This window comes from Enhydra lutris, unplaced genomic scaffold (assembly GCF_002288905.1).
Source record: "Enhydra lutris kenyoni isolate GAN:26980312 unplaced genomic scaffold, ASM228890v2 scaffoldscaffold52, whole genome shotgun sequence".
In the NCBI taxonomy this organism is placed as follows: domain Eukaryota; kingdom Metazoa; phylum Chordata; class Mammalia; order Carnivora; family Mustelidae; genus Enhydra; species Enhydra lutris.
In genome coordinates, this window is record NW_019154136.1 from 3,320,510 (window position 1) to 3,343,313 (window position 22,804).

Here is a 22,804-nt window from a genome sequence, read left to right on the forward strand (position 1 = left end):
TACAAGCATGGAAATTTATCTCCGTGGTATTTTTTTTCCCCAAAACCCATAATCCCATTTTATTGTTGAAAAAAAAGGGGGGGGTGCCTGGGTGGCTCAGTGGGTTAAACTTCTGCCTTCACCTCAGGTCATGATCCCAGGGTCTTGGGATCGAGCCCCGCATCGGGCTCTCTGCTCAGCAGGGAACCTGCTTCCCCCTCTCTCTCTCTCTGCCTGCCTCTCTGCCTACTTGTGATCTCTGTCTGTCAAATAAATAAATAAAATCTTTAAAAAAAAAACTTAAGGCACACTCAAAGTGGGGGACATTGTACTAAGTATCTGACCAGTAATCTTCAAAACTGTCGGTCATAAAAAACAAAGTCTGAAGGCTCTCACAGATCAGAGGCTATGACAAAGAATGTCATGTGGCACCCAGGATTGGATAGTACAACAGAAAAACAAATGAGTGGATAAACTAGTTAAACATGAACAAAATATGTAGTTTAGATAACAGCATTGAACCAATGTTAATTTCTTAGATTTGACAAATGTACCATGATTAGGTTAGATGGTAATATCAGGGGAAGCTGGATGAAAGAGAGGTGGATCTAGACATACTGTGCTCTCTTTGCAGCTTTTCTGTAAATCTGAAATTATTTCCTATTTTTTTAAAAAAAATTTTTAAGTGAAACAGGGATAGGTGACTCTGCTATCCTTAATAGTCACTCCTCAGCCCCCAGGCCCTACAAACGCCCAGGGCTGAAGGAGATTGACTCAGTTTGGTGCTGCTTCTTTGTAAGTATTTACTGTTGAATTCTCAGCAAAAGAGGTCAGCTGGTGGAGTAGCAGCATATGGGGTTCAGCAAAAGTGGCTTCTCAAGTTCTATTGCTAGCAATAATAAACTAGGTTGTTTGGGGCCTACCCTCCCACTGAGGACAACTAAAATACTGAACAAGTATTGAAATATCTCCTTTGAGTCACTGGAGAGCTACAAAAGAAGTGAAGAATGGCAAGTCCAAGAGTCAAGAGAGAAGAAAAACTCAAGAGAAATGAACTTGGCATTTAAAGCCTCATTTGTACTCAGGCCAATATTCAACTCAAATGTGGTAGCTGAAAAGCTATGGCACTAAGCAGAGATTTTAGAATACCCTTGGGTATCAGGTAGACAAAAATTGGAATCATAGACTGCCAAAGAAGGGGAGATGCTGATGTACACTACAGGTTTTGTAGTTGTGACAACAAAGAGCTACACTCAGTAGTAAAGATAATCAGAAATAAATCAACCTTCCTAAAGCTAAAATCCCAGGGAAATTTCTCCAAAGAAGATACACCAGTGGCCAACCAGTTATATGAAAAGATGCTCAGCATGACTCATCATCAGGGAAACACCAATCCAAACCACAACGAAATATCACTTCACACCCATTAGAATAGATGCCATCAAAAAGACAAGAGATGGCAAGTGTTGGCATGGATGTAGAGAAAGAGAACCCCTGTTCACTGTTGATGGGAATGTAAATTATTGCAGCCACTGTGGAAAATAGTATGGAGGTTTCTCAAAAAATTAAAAATGGAACTACCATATGATCTAATAATCTCACTCCTGGGTACTTATCCAAAGAAAGTGACATCAGTATTCTGAAGAGATATCTATGCTCCTGTGTTCATTCCTTGCAACACTATCCACAAGGCAAGATATGGAAAAAACCTAAGTATCTGTCAATGGATGAAGGGATAGAAAAATTGTGATGTGTTATTCAGCCTTTAAAAAGAAGGAAATCCTGCTATTAAATGGATGAAAATGGAGGGCATTATTCCAAATGAAATAAGCCAGACACGGAACACAAATATCATGACATCACTCATATGGTTGTCAGGGGTTACGGGATGGAGATGGTGGGGAGATGTTAATCAAAGGGCACAAACCTTCTGTTATAAGATGAATAAGTTCTAGATATCTAATGTACAGCATTGTAACTATAGTTAATGCATACTTGAAATGGGCTCAGAGAGTGGATCTTAAGTGTACTCACCACCCACACAAAAATTGGTAAGTATGTGATGTGATATATGAAAATTAGCTTGATTGTGGTCATCATAGCACAAGGTTTAAGTACATCAAGACACCACACTGTCCATCTTAAATGTATACAGTTTTTATTTGTCAATAATACTTGAATAGAGCTGGAAAAAAATGAGGTCTCAGCAAGACCACTAATTAAAGATCAACTTAGAAAAATCAAGACTAGTTTCCTATAACAACGATAATTCACTAGAAAACAGGATAAAACTAATATGCCATTCAAAATGGCAATAAAATATATAAATTGAATACATAAGACATCAGTGGAGAGATCATTGAACTATATTACATGACATGAAATATCTGACTTTATACAAAGATATTTCATTTTCTGGGCTAGATCAACTTTATATTGTGAAGAAGTCATTTCTTCCCAAATTAATCTATAAATTCAGTGTAGTCTCTACCTAAATTACAGCTGGGTTTTTTAAGGAACTTGATAAAATTATTTTGAAAATTATATGAAAGAATAAAATGCACAAAAAGTAGGGTTGCCTGGGTGGCTCGGTCATTAAGCGTCTGCCTCCGTCTCAGGTCATGATGCTGGGGTCCTGAGATCAAGCCCCACATCGGGATATCTGCTCGGTAGAGAAGCCTGCTTCTCCCTCTCCCTCTCCCACTCCCCCTGCTTGTGTTCCCTCTCTTGCTGTCTCTCTGTCTGTCAAATAAATAGATAAAATCTTAAAAATATATATACACAAAAAACTATTTAACTTTGGAAAAGAAAAGCCAAGAAGAGGGCTTAGCCTAGCTAAGATCTAAAATATCCATCATCTCACAGTAATAAATACAGCAAGGCATTGGCCAAAAAAACACAAGTAGACAGACCAGCAGAACCAAATGGAAACTCTAGAGACAGACCCACCAACATATGAAACTTCAATACCTGAAAGTGAACCACAGATTAATGGAGGAAGGAAGGACTGCTCTTTTTGTGGCCTCAGGGAAAATTGGCTTATTATACAGAGAAATACAATGCTGTATGTTTCCCTGCATCATATACAAGTGGGAGCTCGAGCTTAATGAAAGTTTGTAAAAAATTAAAACTATGAAATAATAGAAGATAATGTAGGAGACTATCTTTGTGAGGTTAGTGAGGGGAAGAGCTTCTCAAACAAAACAACAGCATGAAGTATAAACACAAAACTTTGATTAGTTGAATCATGTCAAAATTTTAAAGTTCTGCTCAACAAAGAATACCACAAAGAAATTTGAGAAGGGGAAATGTGAGCACAGGCTTTCAAGGGTACTCTAAAGAAAACATGAGTGTAACTACATCTCATAGTTCAAACATCTTAAACCAGAATGGTTCTCTCTGTGACTATCCAAGCTCTATCTATACCCCAAAGCTTGAACACTTGCTCAGTACTTCCAAATGGCATAGGAGCTGAAGCCTTCATGAGAAATTAATGGTAATCAGATTGTTTCTTCTTAAGAGATTTTAAGAAGATCATTAGTGATTGCAAGTAGAAGAGAGGGAACTTTGAAAATATCTAAACCCATCTTACCAACTGACAAAGAAAAAGAAGCCCAGAGACATCAACTAACTTACCGAAAACCAAAGTCAGGTTTTTAGTTTTGTCTTCTGGTAGAAATTATAAATGCAAGGGCAAAACCTAAAAGTCTGCATGTTCAGATTTTTAGGTCTTCAAAAAATCGTTCTGCATGGGATTTTGTAAATTGGCTCAGCCATTTGGCAAGCAACTAAGGCCCTTTTAGCACACCTTCAGAATAAACAAGAAATAAAAGGGAAATGAGTTACCTCTTAATACCTCCCTGTACGTTTTTCTCAACAAATGAATAAACTCATGTCTTGTTTAAATTTTAAAAGCAGCAGAAATGAATACAATATATTAGTGTAATCACCCAGACCCAGGGGCAAAGGCAGAGTAGCAAACTGCTTCGTTCACTTAGGGGAGCCTGAGGAAGCACTTTTTCTGTAAATTCAGTGATATTTCTCCCTGCTGAGAGAGAGAATATTGCCTAAGAGACAACTTTTAAACCCTGAGAGCCACGACCGAATGCCCAAAAACTGTTGCAGCCCCCTTCCCAAGGCTTCAATAAATTTTCATCCACATTTTCTAGATGGAATCAATTTCAGTGACAACATTCATAGTATTCAAACATACAGTATTCTCTTAAGCTACACAGCCCCCAACTCCCTCACGACGACCACCACTCACCCACTGAGCTTAACCCCGAAAGACTCCACTAGAAGACATCGCTTGGGTCTTACTGTTAAATCATAGACTCAGTGAGTTTGTAATTGGTATCCAGCCATCCCATAAGTCCCTTTTATGAAGCTTGCACTTTCCCACATAAGGTGGGTTGGATAATATGACAGAAATTCAACTATATAATCAACTCGAGATATAAGTATTGGTCTAGAAGTAAAATTGCCTTATCTGACACCAGGAAAATGTTTGCTGGTAGTATTAAAAAGAGAAAGCATTTTCTCTCTTCAAGAAAAAAATTTTTAAATGATTCTGTAAAAGAGTAGAAAAATCTAGGAAGTTGGCAGTCATGGCCATGACATCACTTCTGCATCTTTTCAGCTTCTCACATTAAAAAATGACAGAATAATGTTGGCTAATTGAATTTAAATTAAAAAAATAAAACATTTAAAAAAAGAAAAAAAAATCTTTTCAAAGAAACTAACCCAAAAAAATGACAGAATACGTGTTTTCTCTATAGAAAACCCATAGATAGCATTTTCAAACAAACTAGCTGATAAGCTATCCTCAAGAATCTGAAAATACAAGCAGGTGGGGGAAAAGATCACCAGTAACTCTGAGACCAGCTTGGTATCAACTTATGGGAGAAAGCAGAAAGAAGCATTGCTCTCTGAAGAACCAAAGAATGCCGAGCTAGCCAAGACGTTCCCCGGAAAACAAGACAGATGGAAGTGAGGACATCAGCTGGAACTGCAGGTGTTTGCCCACTCCAATAGCAAATGAGGGCAAGGACCACTGGGAGGAGCACCCAAGGGCCCAAAGCAGCTAAGACCATGTGGACTCTCAGAAGTGATGTGCCAGGGTTCTTTTCCATAATGAGGTCCTGCAATCTTGAAGAACTGCTAGGAATGAAAGTAGCAGTGAACAGGATGGGGGCAACAGAGATTCGAGAAAGACAGGGTCCAGATAAAAGTGGGGAGAGGAACAGAACCAGGAAATTATAAAGAGCGACTACCATGTTCTTGAACACTCTGTAGGACCAAAACACAGGGAGTTTGGTGAAGCGGGAGAAGCTGTATGGAACCCCACCTCCTACTGACCTTTTTGTTCAAGACAATTAATTTCACATAAAGATAAGTAACCAGGAATTATCAAAGCCAAATGCCATCAAAACTAAGAAATGCCATTAAACATTTAAGAGGGGCGCCTGGGTGGCTCTGTCGGTTCAGCATCTGCCTTGGGCCCATATCAAGATCCCAGGGTCCTGGGATTGAGCCCCACATTGGGCACTCTGTTCAATGGGGAGTCTGCTTCTCCCTCACCCTCTGCCCCTCCTGCCACTCATGCTCATGCTCTCTCACTCTCTCTCTCTCAAATAAATAAAATCTTTTAAAAAATTAAGATGAAAAGAGAACAAGGAGTGGAATGACATCATAGAAAATGTAATGACTCCAGAAACACATACACACAGAACAGGTCAAAACCTTCTAATTCAAAATAACATAAAGGCTCTGAGAAAAAGATAAAGCACATGAAAAGATTAGAATCAGAAAAACATAGATATAAAGTTATAATTCTATGAAGAATTTAAAATAAAATAATGTTTCAAATATAAAGGCTAAATCAGAAGGAAATCAAGACTCTTATTCATTCACTATGCATCATACAACAATGCAGGCAAAACAGAAGGTGAACAGGAAGAAAAATTTGTTTGCAAAAATGAATAAAGAGGGTGCCTGGGTGGTTCAGTGGGTTAAGCCGCTGCCTTCGGCTCAGGTCATGATCTCAGGGTCCTGGGATCGAGTCCCACATCGGGCTCTCTGCTCAGCAGGGAGCCTGCTTCCCTCTCTCTCTCTCTGCCTGCCTCTCTGTCTACTGTGATCTCTCTCTGTCAAATAAATAAATAAAATCTTTTAAAAAAATGAATAAAGAGATAAAAAGGATTTGAGAGAAATTGTCAGATATTGAAGATAGGCAAAGAACATTTAACACTAATAGATTGTAGGAACTCCTGAAGAAAAAAACCAAACAAACATCTTTTAAGATGCAAATATTACTTAAGAAAATTTTACTTCAGGGCGCCTGGGTGGCTCAGTGGGTTAAGCCGCTGCCTTTGGCTCAGGTCATGATCTCAGGGTCCTGGGATCGAGTCCCGCATCGGGCTCTCTGCTCAGCAGGGAGCCTGCTTCCCTTCCTCTCTCTCTGACTGCCTCTCTGCCTACTTGTGATCTCTGTCTGTCAAATAAATAAATAAAATCTTAAAAAAAATAAAAAATAAAATAAAAAAAAAAGAAAATTTTACTTCAGTGATATTGTTTTAAAGTTTTGAAACTACATACTACAAGAGCACAGTACTTATCTAAGAATATTGACCCAGAACAGTTGACCAACACCAAGACATTTTTTCAAAGATTTTATTTATTTATTTTTGCATGAGAGAGAGAGAGAGTGAGCGAGCACAAGTTGGGGGGGAGCTGCAGAGGGAGAGGGAGAAACATGTTCCCCACGCAGCAGGAAACCCGATGTGGAGCTCCACCCCAGGACCCCAGGATCATGACCTGAGCCAAAAGCAACCACTTAACCTACTGGGCCCCCAGTGCCCCATACATTACTAGAATTTGAAGAAAAAATTTAAACACTTTTGGTTGTGTAAGCAAAAAAAAGCCTGTGAATTATAATTAAAAATTAACTTATTATCATATATTCAATATCAATGCTTTCAGCCAGAAGAAAATAGTGTGATATATTTAATATTCTCAAGGAAAGATGTGAGGCAAGAATTTTATATCAAGCAAAATTGACTTTCCATTATAAAAGACAAAAATTGTTATCAACAAGCAAGAACAAGAATATTGTCCCCAGGAGCCTGCCTGAGAAATCTACTAAACTTCAGATAATCAAAATAACTGGAAAAATACTCACATAAGGACTGTAAATGAGAATTTGGTACATGGTTCCTGGTACATTGAAGACTAAATGAAGTTTAGAAGGAAGACAGTATTGTGTTTAACATTCATATGCTCAGATAATATGCATACAGTTCAACTATTAAAAAGGAGGAGGGGAACAAAAGGGAAAACATAGGTAAAAACTATTTAAAAGTTTTTAGCAATTATGTTGGTGGTTGAGTATTAGTATTGTTATTTTGAGACTTTTGTGTGTGAAATGTGGGATAAAAAAATTATGGGACATTCTATTCTATAATTTCCTGTGTCCAAGATTCTCTGGGTAGAAGAAAGGAGACAAGATACAGTATGGAACAGGTTGGGGGGGGGAAAGACTATATTCCTGAATTTGAAATGAAAACATCAGTAAGATCAGATCAAGTATTTTTATCTTTTAAAAACTGCAGAGTGCAAGAAGGTCCCCCTTTCTCCACATCCTCACCAACACCTCTTGTTTTGTGTGTTGATTTTAGCCATTCTGGCAGGTGTGAGGTGATACCTCCTTGTACCTCTCCATTTGGAGAGGTGTGAGGTGTGAGGTGGTATCTCATTGTGGTTTTGATTTGCATTTCTCTGATGATGAGTGATGTGGAGCATCTTCTCACATGCCTGGTGGCCATCTGGATGTCTTCTTTGGAAAAATGTCTATTCATGTCCTCTGCCCATTTTCTAATTGGATTATTCATTTTGGGGGTGATGAGTTTTTAAGTTCTTTATATATTTTGGATACGAACCCTTTATCAGATACGTCATTTGCAGATATCTTCTCCCATTCCATAGGTTGCCTTTTAACTTTGTTTATTGTTTCCTTTGCTGTGGAGAAGTTTTTATTTGAAGAATTCCCAATAGTTTAATTTTTGCTTTTGTTTCCCTTGCCTCAGGAGACATAGCTAGAAGGAAATATTATGGCCAATGTCGAAAAGGTTACTGCTTGTGTTCTTCTCTAGGATTTTTATGGTTTCAGGTCTCACATTTAGGTCTTTCGTCCATTTTGAATTTATTTTTGTGTGTGATGTAAGAAAGTGGTCCAGTTTCATTCCTTTGCATGTTGCTGTCCAGGTTTCCCAACACCATTTGTTGGTGAGAATGTCTTTTTCCCATTGGACATTCTTTCTTACTTTTTCAAAGATGAATTGACCATCTAACTGTGGGCTCATTGCTAGGTTTTCTATTATGTTCTATTGGTCTATGTGTCTATATTTGTGACAATACCATACTACCTTGATTACTGCAGCTTTATAATATAGCTTGAAGTTTGGAATTTTGATGTCTCCAGCTTTGTTTTTGTTTTTCAAGGTTGCTTTGGCTACTTGGGTTTTTTTGTGGTTCCATATAAATTTAGGATTCTTTGTTCTAGCTCTGTGAAAAAATGCTTTTGGTAGGAATGTAAGCTGGTGCAGCCATTCTGGAAAATAGTATGAAGTTTCCTCAAAAAATTAAAAATAGAACTGCCCAAAACCCAGCAATTACACTACTAGGCACTAACCCAACGAATACAAAAATGCTAACTCAAAGGGATGCCTGCACCCCAATGTTTATAGCAGCAGTATCTTTACTAGCTTAATTATGATAACAGCCCAAGTGCCCATCAACTGATGAATGGATAAAGAAGATGTGGAATATACATACAATGGAATATTACTCAGCCATTAAAATGAGTGAAATCCTGCCATTTGCATTGACATGGATGGAGCTAGAGAGTATTATGCTCAGTGAACTAAATCAGTCAGAACAAGAAAAATACCATAAAAATTTCACTCATATGTGGAATTTAAGAAACAAAACAAATGAGCAAAGAGGGGAAAAAAAGAGGCAAACCAAGAAATAGACTCCTAACTATAGAGAACAAACTACTGGTTACCAGAAGGGAGGTGGGGGGGGGAATTAAATAGATGATAGGGATTAAGAAATGCACTTGTAATGACCACCAAGTGTTGTCTTGAATCACTATCTTGTACACCTGAGAGACAGCTATCAAAGACTACAAGGGTCAAGTCAAAAGGATTCAGGAGCCAACTAAAGGAAGCTCCCACTGCCAAAGATGGGACAGTTTGAGTCTCAAAGAGTAGTAATTGCAACTAATTGAAACCCATCAAATACCTATAAATCTATGACCATATAATAATGTTTTTAAAAACATAATCTGTCACCTTTGTATGATCAGGATAACAATGAGACAATTCCGGGCACCTGAGTGGCTAAGTGGGTTAAGCCTCTGCCTTTGGCTCAGGTCATGATCTCAGAGTCCTGGGATCGAGTCCCGCATCAGCCTCTCTGCTTGACGGGGAGCCTGCTTTCTCCTCTCTCTCTCTGCCTGCCTGTCTACCTACTTGTGATCTCTCTCTGTCAAATGAATAAATAAAATCTTTAAAAAAAAAAACAATGAGACAATTCATTGCCATAAAATTGTGTAAATGAAGGGAAAGAATCAAGTATTTATCCTACCTTTCCTAAATGAGCTGTACCACTGGGTAACCAAAGCATAGATAATAAGTATCTCTTTGTTTTTTGTTTTGTTTTGTTTTTGTTTTTGTATTTTAGGAAATTCTATGTGATGAATTTTATTTTTTTATTTATTTTTATTTTTTTATTTTTAAAATTTTTATTTATTTATTTATTTATTTATTTGTCAGGGAGTGCACAAGCAGGCAGAGTGGCAGGCAAAGGATTTTTTTTTAAGATTTTATTTATTTATTTGACAGAGATCACAAGTAGGCAGAGAAGCAGGTAGAGAGAGAGAGAGAGGAGGAAGCAGGCTCCCTGCTGAGCAGAGAGCCTGATGTGGGGCTCCATCCCAGAACCCCGAGATCATGACCTGAGCCGAAGACAGAGGCTTAACCCACTGAGCCACCCAGGTGCCCCAGGAATTTTTTTTTAATTTAATTTTATTTTGTCAGTGTTCCAGGATTCATTGTTTATACACCACAGCCAGTGCTGCATGCAATACGTGCCCTCCTTAATACCCACCACCAGGCTCACCCATCCTCACATCCCCCTCCCTTCCAAAACCCTCAGTTTGTTTCTCAGAGTCCACAGTCTCTCATGGTTCATCTCCCCTTCTGATTTCCCCCAATTCACTTTTCCTTTCCTTCTCCTAATGCCCTCCATGTTATTCCTTATGCTCCACAAGTAAGTGAAACCATATGATCATTGACTTTCTCTGTTTGACTTATTTCACTCATCATAATCTCCTATCCTGCTTGATTTATTTCACCCATCATAATCGCATAATCTCCTCCAGTCCCGTCCACGTTGATACAAAAGTTGGTTATTCATCCTTTCTGATGGAGGCGTAATATTCCATTGTATATATGGGCTCTTTGTAAAAGTATTCCAATTAATAGATGAAAAAGAAACAACAGAATAGCACTATTTTGTAACTTCATTGAAATTAATGTATCCAGCCAGTGAGAAACAACAGCTGTTAACATCATAACAACACAGAAAACCATGTGTCTCCAAAAGAAAGAACACACAGTCCTCTCTGGTTTTGTCAAAGGTTCAAGCTGAATCTGATCAAACTTCGGAATCCACCTGCCAGTTGGTAGGAAATATAATGGACAGAGAAACAAGTTGACCTATACCACAAGTGGGTGCCATCCCAGCAAAATCAAGAATGTGTGAAATTGTATATGTCAAAAGAGGGAAATTGAGGGGACACCTGTGTAATAAAAGAGACTTTAAACACATATCTTGTTTAATGGGCAAGACGAAGCTATAGTTTCCAGGCATGCCCAGTTGGATAATAAAACCACAAATGTTTGCCAGGAAGGATTAATTACTGTGAGAAGTAAGGATAGTGATTACTTTTGAAGGTGAAGAGTGTTGAAGGGGAGTTTCAAGGGATGACTGGCAAACTTCTAATTCTTGACTCAGTTAGTAGTTACAATCGTGTATACCTTATAACAACCCACTAAGGTGCGCATTTGTTTTGTGTGTCTTTCTATATATGTATTTCATTTCACAATGAAAAAACTTTAAAAGTAGTGTGTATACTCCTATGACTACCAACTTTGTCACAGTTTCATTACCTTTCTCCTCCCTGACCCCCTCTTACCCCTACACGTACATCACTATTGAGGTCCATACCACCAATGGCAAGTCTTTCTCAACTTCCAGATAACAGAGCAATTGAAACCTTAGGGTAAAATGCATCACTTATTCTACATGGAGTGTTGATGATGTTTATTTATGAGATCTAAAAGTTCATTATAGACCATTGCCATTAAAAAATAAAGGGGCTTGGTGTAATAGAGATTTTGAAAACATGGTAGAAGGGTTCAGAATAGTGGGAAGTAAAAGACATTGCTTAGTGAACTTTCCTGACAGGCTTTGGATTCATAACAGTGATACATATGACATGTTCCCTGGGTTCTTCTGAGACCAAACTGTGGGAACATTTCTTCTTTTGCCTCTACCTGGACTGAATCTGATTTTTCTGTTTGGAGTAAGAATAACAGTAAAATCTGAAAAGCCTGTCTATCTTGAAGACAAGTCTAGACAAGTGATTAGGTTAAATGCCCCCAAACATTTCACAATAGTAATATAAGGTGACATGCTAGAGAGGCATAAAGAATAATCCTATTATATTTACATGCAGATATTGCCCTTGGGGCTGCCCTAATTAGTCTCGTTAATCACCATGGCCCTTTCAGTGCTAAACTGGTGAAAAGCTAAACCTAATTAATATTCTCTATGGCCAAGCAGAGTTCTGGCCACAGCAGTGCCTAAGCTCACAGCTGTCAGGGAGATATTGCTGCATTATTTGTCCTTTCCTTCCATTATCTCTGCTCAGCTCTCCTCTTCCCAGGTTACAAGCATATAAGCAATTTGAGGACAAAGACTGTGTCTCACTCATCTCCATAGTCTGTCTACACTTGGAGCACTGAGCTGCACAGAGCAGAGACAAGGCGTTACCCATTCAATCCCTTTGTTACAGAAACAAATAATGATCTGTTGGAGAAGTATAAAATTAAACTAGAAATGTGTTTAGCTTTAATTTTTCTTATTTTTCAATTGAGGTATGATTTACGTACAGTGAGATGCACCAATTTTAGGACTATAGTTTGATGAGTTTTGATAAATGCATAACCTGAACATTAGCAAGATCCCCTCCGCGCCCAGTATCCCCTCATGCCCCTTCCAATCAGTAACCACAGGCCCCCAGAAGCAAGCTGTATTGTGAGTAATATGGTCGTAGATTATTTAGACTTATTCTGGAACTTTACAATATGAGCGGAACAATAGAGTATGTTTTCTTTTGACATCCATCCATGATTAGTAGTCTATTGTGCAAAGAAAATACAATTTGTTTTATCCATCCTCTTGTTGATGAACATTTGGCTGTTTCCAGCAAAGGCTAGAATGAATAAAGCTGCCATGAACATCCTCAAACAAGTCATTTTATGAACACATTTTCATTTCTTTTGAGTAGATACCTGAGTGTGGGATTGCTGGGTCTTTGGGTAGGCGCACATTTTGCTTCATTAAAAACCACCAGCCAGGGGCACCCGGGTGGCTCAGTGGGTTAAAGCATCTGCCTTCGGCTCGGGTCATGATCCCAGGGTTCTGGGATCAAGCCCCGCATCAGGCTCTCTGCTCAGCGGGGAGCCTGCTTCTCTCTCTCTCTCTCTCTCTCTCTCTCTCTCTCTCTCCCTCTCCCTCTCCCTCTCTGCCTGCTTGTGATCTCTCTCTGTCAGATAAATAAACAAAATCTTTAAAAAAAAAAAAAAAACACCAGCCAGTTTTGTAAAGTAGCCATATCATTTTACAGTCCCACAAAAACTATATGCAAGTTCCAATTGCCCAGTGCTTGCTTCAAATATTAATGAGTGTGTCGTAATATCTCAGCATGGATGCAATTTGTATTTTCCTGATAACTAAAAATGTGGATCAAGTTTTCATGTGTTTATTGGCCAGTTGAATATCTTCTTTTTATGAATTATCTGTTTAAATCTTTAGCCCATTTTTTTTCATTGTTTGTCTTTTTATTTTGGTGTTATAAGAGCTCTTTATACATCTTGGATGTTGGCTTTTTATCCAGTATATGCTGTTCAGATATGTGTCTCCCATCTGTGGCTTGTCTATTCATTTTCTTAAACATTGTCTTTGGATAATCCAAAGTTTGTAACTTTGATAAGTCCAACTTACCCGGGTTTTTTTTTTCTTTTATGGTTTGGACTTTCTGTGTCCTGAGAAATATTTGCCTATCCCCACATCACAAAGGTATTCTTCTGCTGTTTTATTCTAGAAGCTCTACTGCTTTAACTTTTATATTTGAGTCTGTGATCTATCTTGAATTAACTTTATGTTATATGCTATAGTGATGTGTGATATGATGCAGTTTGTGGTATGATCAGGTCATTAAATTTTACTTCTTCTCACATGGATATTGTGACAAGTTGTGGCAGAGTTGTTCTAGAACCATTCATTGAAAAGACCATTCTTTCCCCCTTCAAAATACCTAGTGCCTTTGCCAAAAGTCACTTGACCATAATGTGTGCATCTCTTCATGAACACTGTGTTCTGATCCATTGATTTATTTGTCTGTTTTTATGCCAGTACCATACTCTCTTGATTACTGTTGAGTTGTAGTAATTCTTAAAACCAGGGAATGTGAATCCTCTAAATTTGTTGTTCTTTTTAAAGATCCTTTGACCAATCCAGATCTTTTTATATTCACAAACATATTTTAGAGTCAGCTTGGCAATTCTTATATAGAAAACTGCTAGGATTTTTTTTTTTTTTGAGATTTTGTTTATTTATTTGAGAAAGAGAGCGCACACACAGGGGGAGAGGGACAAGCAGGCTCCCCACTGAGGAGGGAGCCTGCCTCGGGGCTCAATCCCAGGACCCTGGGATCATGACTTGAGCTGAAGTCAGATGCCTAACTGACTGAGCCACCCAAATGCCCTTCTCTTCTTTTTTTTAATCAAAATATTTACTGTTATACCTCCTGGTATGGGTACAACAGATGTTTTACTTTTTGGTCTTTTTTTTTTTTTTTTTTTTTGGTGCTTCAGTTTGGATAGTTTGTTTTTCCATGTTTAAAAAAGCATTGATTTTTTTCTTCTTTTGTAGTGTCCAATCTGCTGTTAAACCCATCCAGTGAAATTTTAATTTCAGATGTTGTACATCTACAGTTCCTATTTAATTCTTTCTTGTTTGATCTGTAAGCTGAAATTCCCCTCGTGTTCTCTTACTGTGGCCATTTTTCTTAATATTTGTATTTGTAATAGGTATTTTATAGCCCTTACCCACTGATTCCAGTAGCTATGTGATCTCTGAATATGTCTCCTGCTTATGTCTCAGATTTCTCTGTTTATTCACACATACTGTAACTTTTTTTACATGTACACTTGGCATCATGAATGCTGTGGTTTTTTAAAGTCCAGATTTGGTTGTCTTCCTATAAAAAGTGTTGGATTTTATTTTGGCTAGTAAATAAATTTTGGTAGATCAGCTTGAATGTGTTGAAGCTTGGCTTCAGATTTGCTAGGGTGAGTCTATAGTAGCCCTTCCTCTAGGACTAGAATACTCTATCCCCAGGCATGGTCCTTCTAGGGTCTCAACTGAATGACCAGAGCACTGAGCAAAATCTCTTCATTTTTGCCAATTGAACCAACCATGTCTCATTCATCACCCATATTCCCAGTAGCTATTCTCTGCTAAACTCCATAGAGTTTTTCCCTATGCGTATACAGCTTGTATTTGACCAAAAATTCAAGGGGTCACCTATGCAGGTTTCTGAAACTCCTGTTGTGCTCAGGTCCCTCTCTCCAGTACATTCCAGCCAGCTGAATAGTCCAGAAATCTGATCTCTGTTTCCTAAGCAGAACAAGACTGTTATTCACTGTTGGAGTTACACCCCATGCTGCAATCTAGAAAGTTCACCAAAGTAGAAAGCAGAGTAAATATAGAGCTTACCTCATGTATCTCCTCCTCTCAAAGATCAAAACCCTGTTTTGTCTACTGCCTTAAATCAGTTGCTTCATATATTTTGTCCAGTTTGATAGTTGTTTATGACAGAAAGGTAAATCTGAGAGTCATAATTCTGCCGTGATCAGAACCAGAGTCTTAAAACTTTTATTCTTTAATATTGTCAAAGATTTCCTTGAGGATGCATTTAAAGGCCCTTGCTAATCAATTCTGATATCTTTAATGTGGTTGGCCTCTCCCATATATTTTCGTTCATAGACACCGTTGAGAATCTGATGCAAGTTCAGGGAATTTTCTTCTTAAAAAAATGCACATGGGTCCCATTTTGTAGAAAATTCCAGAGATTTCACTGATTCCCCCAAAACCCAAGTGTGAATCATTGCTATCAACAGGCTGAGAATTAAGACCCCCTGCTCAATATCCTTTCTACAGCTATAAATATGTGGTTGTTCTCTTTTATTTCCAAAAATGGAAACAAACTGATAATAGCCAACATAGAAAGTTTGGATGAATTTTATAGAAAGTAAATTGTTCGGATACTGGAACAAATATATTTCCCTGCACACCAAACAAGTTTATGATTCACTTTCTGAACTTGGGAAAAGGTTTAAGATCTTTCAGAGTCTTTTCCTAAGTGAGTCTAGACTTTATATCCACCATACTTTGCCTTCACATATGTGAAAATCAAGCCAACTGATTCTTGTATGGAAATCAGCTGGGGGGATTTTTTGGTAAAAATGGTTGGTCATTCTATAGCTAACCTATTTAATTATGTGCTTATGAGTTCTTCTATGAATAATAAAGGGAAATAAACCACTAAGGTACAGTTAAAAACATATCTTCACATCCATGTCTCCAGAAGCTGACTCTGAAATAAGAACTCAAATACAGGAAATGTATTTTGGAGGTAATCCCAGGGAACATTTGAGAGGCGTAGGGAAGTGAGATGGGACGGGGAAGAAAGCCAAGAAAGGGCTTGTGGTGAAGCATGTTACTACTTCGGAAAGCTGGAGCTTAATCCCACCGGAAAGTTCTGGGAGCCAGGATAAAGCACCCTCCTCAGAAACCTCACATCCAAGGGGCAAAAGGGCTAGGTTATCTGTCTACCATTTCCCACTAGATAGTGGTTGAGGGCTGCACCTGGGGGGTGCTGAGTATCTGGCATGTCAGGCCTATTGTATGTGGATAGACAGAGGGATTTGGTGGCCAGAGAGATCCTTGCAAGATCTCAGGGGCTGGCAGTTGAAAGTCAAGCTGTCACACACGTGCATCAGTGCTGAGGGAATGTGCACGGGGCACTAAGCAGCTGTGATTCCCTTCAAGCCAAAACAACGACTAGCACTGACGACACTTAGAATAAATAGCCATGTTTTCCCCCATTTGATAGCTTCATTTTGTTCTGTGGGATGATGGATGCCTCTCTTGGAGCCCCCAAAGACTTGGTATCTGTCAAACAGCATACATTCCCTAATATATATCATATTCAGAAAATAATGTTCAAATTTGCTGGTTTGCTTTGGTTTGTATATTACTTCCCTCTGGCTATCATCAGAACATCATCAGAACATGTTTTGATAATAAACAAATAAGAGTCCCCGCCAAATGTAATTAATTTTCTCTCATATAAATTTTTTTTCTGGTGTGATGTCACCAAAGGATTCTACATGACAAGGAAAAGAAATGTAGTCTTTGTAGTAACTGATTAAGTTCATCCTCTAAACTGAAATCTAGAGTAACTTCAGGGGAAAAATATTTTCTCAGTATGCTTTTCTTCCTTAGAAATAGTTACGTAATAATAGCTAGTGTTCTTTGAGTGCCAGGCTCTAAGTCCTTTGTGTATATTAATTCATTTAAGACTCATACAGCCCTAGGAGGTATATACTATCAGTCATATATTGGAACTAAAGACAAGGAGGCTGGTAAAAATTACTTTCCTTACCTAGTAAGGTCACAAAAATGTTAAGTAGAAAATTCTGGAATTGGGGCACTTGGGTGGCTTAGTTGGTTAAGCGTCCAACTCTTGGTTTCAGCAGCTCAGGTTGTGATCTTGTAGGTTGTAGGATGGAGCCCCATGTGTGTCAGGCTCCTCGCTCAGCAGGGAATCTGTTTAAAAGATTCTCTCCCTCTGCCCCTCCCCCTACTCACACACGTGCTCTCACTCTCTAAAAATAAATAAATCTTTAAAAAAAAAAAAGAAAGAAAATTCTAGAATTAAACTCCTCCTAACATGCAAGCATGTTGTTTCCTGTTTGTATCTCAACCAACGTGAAGTAACTTTTTCATCCAGCAGTGTAAATCCAGAGTCTGTTTCTTCTTCTCAAACTTTTTTTGCCAAACTTGGGTTCCAGCTGGGCTTTTTGTGAACTCCCCTGAAGAATTAGGCCACTTCAGAATCTTGATATACCTCATGACAGAGGCTGTTCCCACAGATACTTAGCAAACCAAAGCAATGTACTCTATAAACAGAGGTCAACAAACGTTTCCTGTCAAGGCCTAGATAATAAATATTTTCTATATAGCCCCCAATAGTAGACAGTCCATAAACAACTAAGCGTGGCTGTGTGCCATAAAACTATTTATCAACACCAGCTGCAAGCTGGATTTTGCCCTCAGGCTGTTTGCCAGCCCGTGCTCTAGAACTGTGTAGAGCGCGACTCATTCCCCCACCATCAACTGCTTATGAGTTCCACTTCCAAAAACCCCTGAATATGTAATGCCACTATTACACAATTTGTAGGAAATGAAGTTAAGGCTGGAAGGGACTATGGGAGACTTTCCCACCTAATTTCATTTCAATGTAAGGGTTTTTTATAGTGCCCCTGAGCTTCGTTTTTAAATGTCAGCTAGTGAAGGGAAGATTGTGAGAACTGGGGAGAGAATATTCAGGGGAAAACAAATGCTCTCCTTGTTAAAATTAGGCATAGGCTCACAAGGTTCGTTAGAGTTCTTTAAATTAATTAAATGGGGAAACCAGTGTTAAAGCATTAGAATCAAGTAAGAATGACAATAAAACAGCCTTTACTTTTTCACGCACTATAGAAAAGAAAAAGAATTCTATTCATAAAAATTTAATTTTTATTCACAGTTCCTACAATAAAATCAGGTGAATATATAGTCACTCTTTGGAGGTAACCAAGTGACATAAGTATGCCTAATTTGGGAGATAGTTTATTCTCTGGGAAACTACTTAGGTATGGAGAAAAATTGACTCAATTATATGTAAGAAGTTATAATTACAGCAAGCAAAACTAAAAGAGACCCTAGACATTAGCTATTTCAGTTCATTCATTTTACAAAGAGGAACCTGAGGCTCAAGGGGTTCAATGTTACACCAAAGATCATCCAATTAGAAATGAGGCTGGGTTGGAACCCACATGCATTGATGAGAGCCGTGTTCCAAATTTATTTTTTTAAGATTTATTTATTTATTTGAGGCAGGGGGAGAGAGGGAAAGAGAGTCTCAAGCAAGCTCCATGCCCAGCATGAAGCCCAACAGGGGAGATTGATCCCATGACCCTCAGATCATGACCTGAGCCGAAATCAAGAGTCAGATGTTTAACCCACTAAGCCACCCAAGTGCCCCAGCTGTGTTCCAGTTTTCGAGCCAGAAAATTTTGCTAGAAAGTTTTCTTCTTAAAATCCCAGTTTTGCTTCTTTAAACTTCATAACTTTTAGGAACTCTCTTAAACTTTCTGAGTCGTGGGGCACCTGGGTGGCTCAGTGGGTTAAAGCCTCTGCCTTCAGCTCAGGTCATGATCCCAGAGTCCTGGGATCGAGCCCCACATGCTTCCCTTCCTCTCCCTGTCTGCCTCTCTGCCTACTTGTGATCTCTGTCTCTCTGTCAAATAAATAAAATCTTTAAAAAAAAAATTTTCTGAGTCACCATTGTATTATTGGCAAACTGGGGATGACCAAGCAAGCTTTTGTAATGATGAAATGAAATATCAGGTACAAAGTCCCAGGCACTTAGTAGTCGCCCAATAAATGATATCTATAATCTTCATTTGATAATTATTTCTTAAGAACTTACAATACGGGGGCACCTGGGTGGCTCAGTGGGTTAAAGCCTCTGCCTTCGGCTCAGGTCATGATCCCAGAGTCCTGGGATCGAGCCCCACATCGGGCTCTCTGTTCGGCAGGGAGCCTGCTTCCTCCTCTCTCTCTCTGCCTGCCTCTCTGCCTACTTGTGATCTCTGTCTGTCAAATAAATAAAAAAATCTTTATTAAAAAAAAAAAAAAAAAAGAACTTACAATACGGTAAGCACTATATCAGAGAATGGGGATGTAAAGGCAAGTAAAGCAAAATCCTCATCCTAGAAGTGCTCATAGGAAACAGATACAGGAACAGTTCATTTGTAATATAATCTGTTTTAAGTGCTATAATTGATGTGCACAAAGGCCAGGACAATATGGGAGATGCAGCACCGAGAACTGTGCTGTCCAATCCAGTATCTATTTGCTACATGTGTCTACCAAGCCCTTGGAATGTGGCTAATCCAAACTGAGATGTGCTGTAAATGTAAAACACAAGATTTTGAACATATAATACATATACAAAAAAAAACCCAAAATATCTCAAATAACTTTCTATACTGAGTACATGCTGGCAGGAAAGTGTTTAGATAGATAAGGCAAAAATTCTATCTCAAGTATCCGAAGTCTGGTAAAGAAGACAAATATTATAATGCAATATAGGGGGGAAATATTAGATAAATGCACATGGGGAAGGCTGGGGACATATGTCGTACATGATATATGACATTTAAGGTAGATCTGAAAGCTGAGTGGTCCCCCTGTGAAGGAGGGAAGAAGAGCACTCCAGCTATCCAAATGGGAAAGGTGGGAGTAAAGACATGGCACTGTTCTGGAAAGAGCAAGCAGTTGTTGCTTCTGCCAATTTTCTAGGATGTCCTTAAACCGCATGTAAAGAACTTAGGGATGTTTGTGAGTCCCTTCCATAGTTTGGTTATTCAAGCAATATTTATTCGGCATCAAATATCATAGTAGCTGGCCCATTATCAGAACCCAGTAAATATTAGCTACTATGATATTATTATTTGCTTTTCCTTAACTCCTCAAAGTAACCCAGGAGATAGGAAAATGTATCCCCCCCCCCATTTTATAGAAAAGGAAACTGAGGACTACGAAGATTAAGTCACTTGCCTAAGATCATGTGGTTAAGAAGAGGCAGAGCCTGCCTCAGGCCATAGGTCCGCCTGGTACCAAATTCTGTGCCTCCAACTCCATGAGGATGCTGCCTCCCCACCTAGTCCATGGCCTCCCGGGAGGCCTGGAGCAGGAAAAAAGCAGAAAGGTCACAGCACAGCCAGAGGGAGCAGCTCCATTTGTGGCCGCCTGGGATGTAACAGCCAGCTCTCATCCTAAAAACAGCTCTGTGTAAAGCACATTTTGAAAGAGCAGAAGAGGCTCAACAGTGAACTTTTGTGGAGAGAGTTGCCAGAAGTGGTCCTGGAGGGTAGAACTCCGGAGAGCAGGCAGCAGAAGCAGCTGGAAGCCGCCATTGAGAAAGCTGCATCCACGAGGAGGAGCTGTTCCCGGAAACTGCTGTGAGCTGAGATGGCAGGGAGCCGCCATCACCAGAAATGCCTGCTGGGACCGCTGCTAATAGAAGGGCAGGCTGGGGAGGCATTGTAATCAAAGGTTTCCCGGCCTCTCTACCATCGCAGAGAAACTCCTTTGACATCAAGGCAACTGACTCCATTGATCTTTTAGTAGCCTACTTCCTAAAGATACAGAATCAAATTCCCTACCTATAGATCTGGTGAGATTGGTCCCCAGAACTTCTGAGGAAGGGGTTTTAGGCCAACAATATGGAAAAATAGAAAAAGACAGTGTTGTGTTAGAGAAAGAACTACGACCCAGCTCGTAAGTTTCTGGCAGAGGTTAAGCCTTTGAAGGAAAATGCAGGGTTGTATATATACGGCATGTAAAAAACCAGTATCTTCTATAGGATTAACCTAAGTATAGTTGTACTCCATGCCAGTTTTCACTTTGAAATATGGAGAACTCCTGGAATTGAGGATTTACATGATGCCAAATGTGATCAAAGCAATTTGCGCCATGTTAGGAATGAGATTCTTGAACAGAAGTTCAGCATGTTTCACTACACTTGTGCCCAGGCTGTAGAGAGTAGAAGCCGAGAGCCTGAGCCTCAAAGGGGACTGTCCGGCACAAATTCCAGTCTTTTCTACCCTACAGCCATGCAACCATTAATGACGACCCCTCACTTCTCGGAGAGCAGAGATTTTGTCTGTTATATTCTCTACTGAATCTCCAGTGCCTAGAATATGCTTACCACATAGTCGCAACTCAATAACAATCTGTTCAACTAAATTGAATCGAATAGCATTGTCAGAGTCATTCTTGTCAAATACTTGTTAGATATTCTGCATAGTGTGGTGCACTTGATGTTGGAAAATTCAGAACTAATGTAAAAGGATTCCAGCAGACTTTTATCCAAAAGCTACAAAGAACTCTTACAAATCAATAAGACAAACAACCCAATTAAAACATTGGCAAAAGATCTGAATAGACATTTTAGCAAAGGAAATATACAAATGAATATTAAGAACATGAAAAGATGCTCATCACTATTGGTCATTAAGGGAAAGCAAATTCAATTCACATCACCATGAGACACCACTGCATACCCACTACAATGGCTAGAACAGCTGTAATCAATACAGCAGACCATAACAAATGTCAAGAAACAGGAACTCATACACTGCTGATGGGAATTTAAAATAACACTGCCATTTTGGAAAATAGGATGGTAGTATCTTAAAAAGTTAAATATAAATTTTTACCATACCTCCCTCCCAGTAATTCAGCTCCTCAGTACCCCAAAGCAGCCAAAATATATGTCCCTACTGTGAGAGGTATCATAAGAACCACATTGATAGTTGAATCTACTGTTGCTTAGCTAAGTGCAGTAATTTTCCAAGGTCATAGAGTTAGTCAAGAGCTGAGCCAAGATTTTAAGCCAACCATGTCTGGTTCTAAAGAGTATGTTTTTCCCCTCATTGCATCACACTGTTCCCCAGATATGTGCAGATTTTATAAACACTTTTTGTTATTAAAAATAAAATATATTAAATACTGATGGGGCCGCCTGGGTGGCTCAGTCAGTTAAGCGTCCAACTCTTGATTTCAGCTCAGGTCATGATCTCAGGGTTGTGAGATCAAGCGCCATGCTGGGCTTTGCACTGGGTGTGGAGCCTGCTTGAGATTCTTCCTCTCCCTCTCCCTTTGCCCTTTCCCTCCATTCAATCTCTCTCTCTCTCTCTCTCTCTCTCTCTCTCAAAACAAACAAAAAAAAATCTGATGGTAACACAGACAAGAGATAAAAACGCTGTGTGAACTTTGTCTTTTATTCCATAAAGTTCTATAGCAAGTTTTGGCAACCTCTTTACATTTCTATTTCCTCATTTGCAGAATGAAGATATTGACAGCAACTAATGCATAAAATTATTTTTTAAGTAATGAATGAGCAATACAAGAGTAACTGTGTACCACAATGTCTCAACCAAGAAAATGTTCAGTGTTTGTTATGTATCATTCTAAGTGTTGTTATTGTAATTGTTAACTGGTTTTAATTATTTGTCCATGGAAGTTGAGGAAAGGAAAACAAGCATCAGCTAATTTATAGGGAATCTTCTCAAGA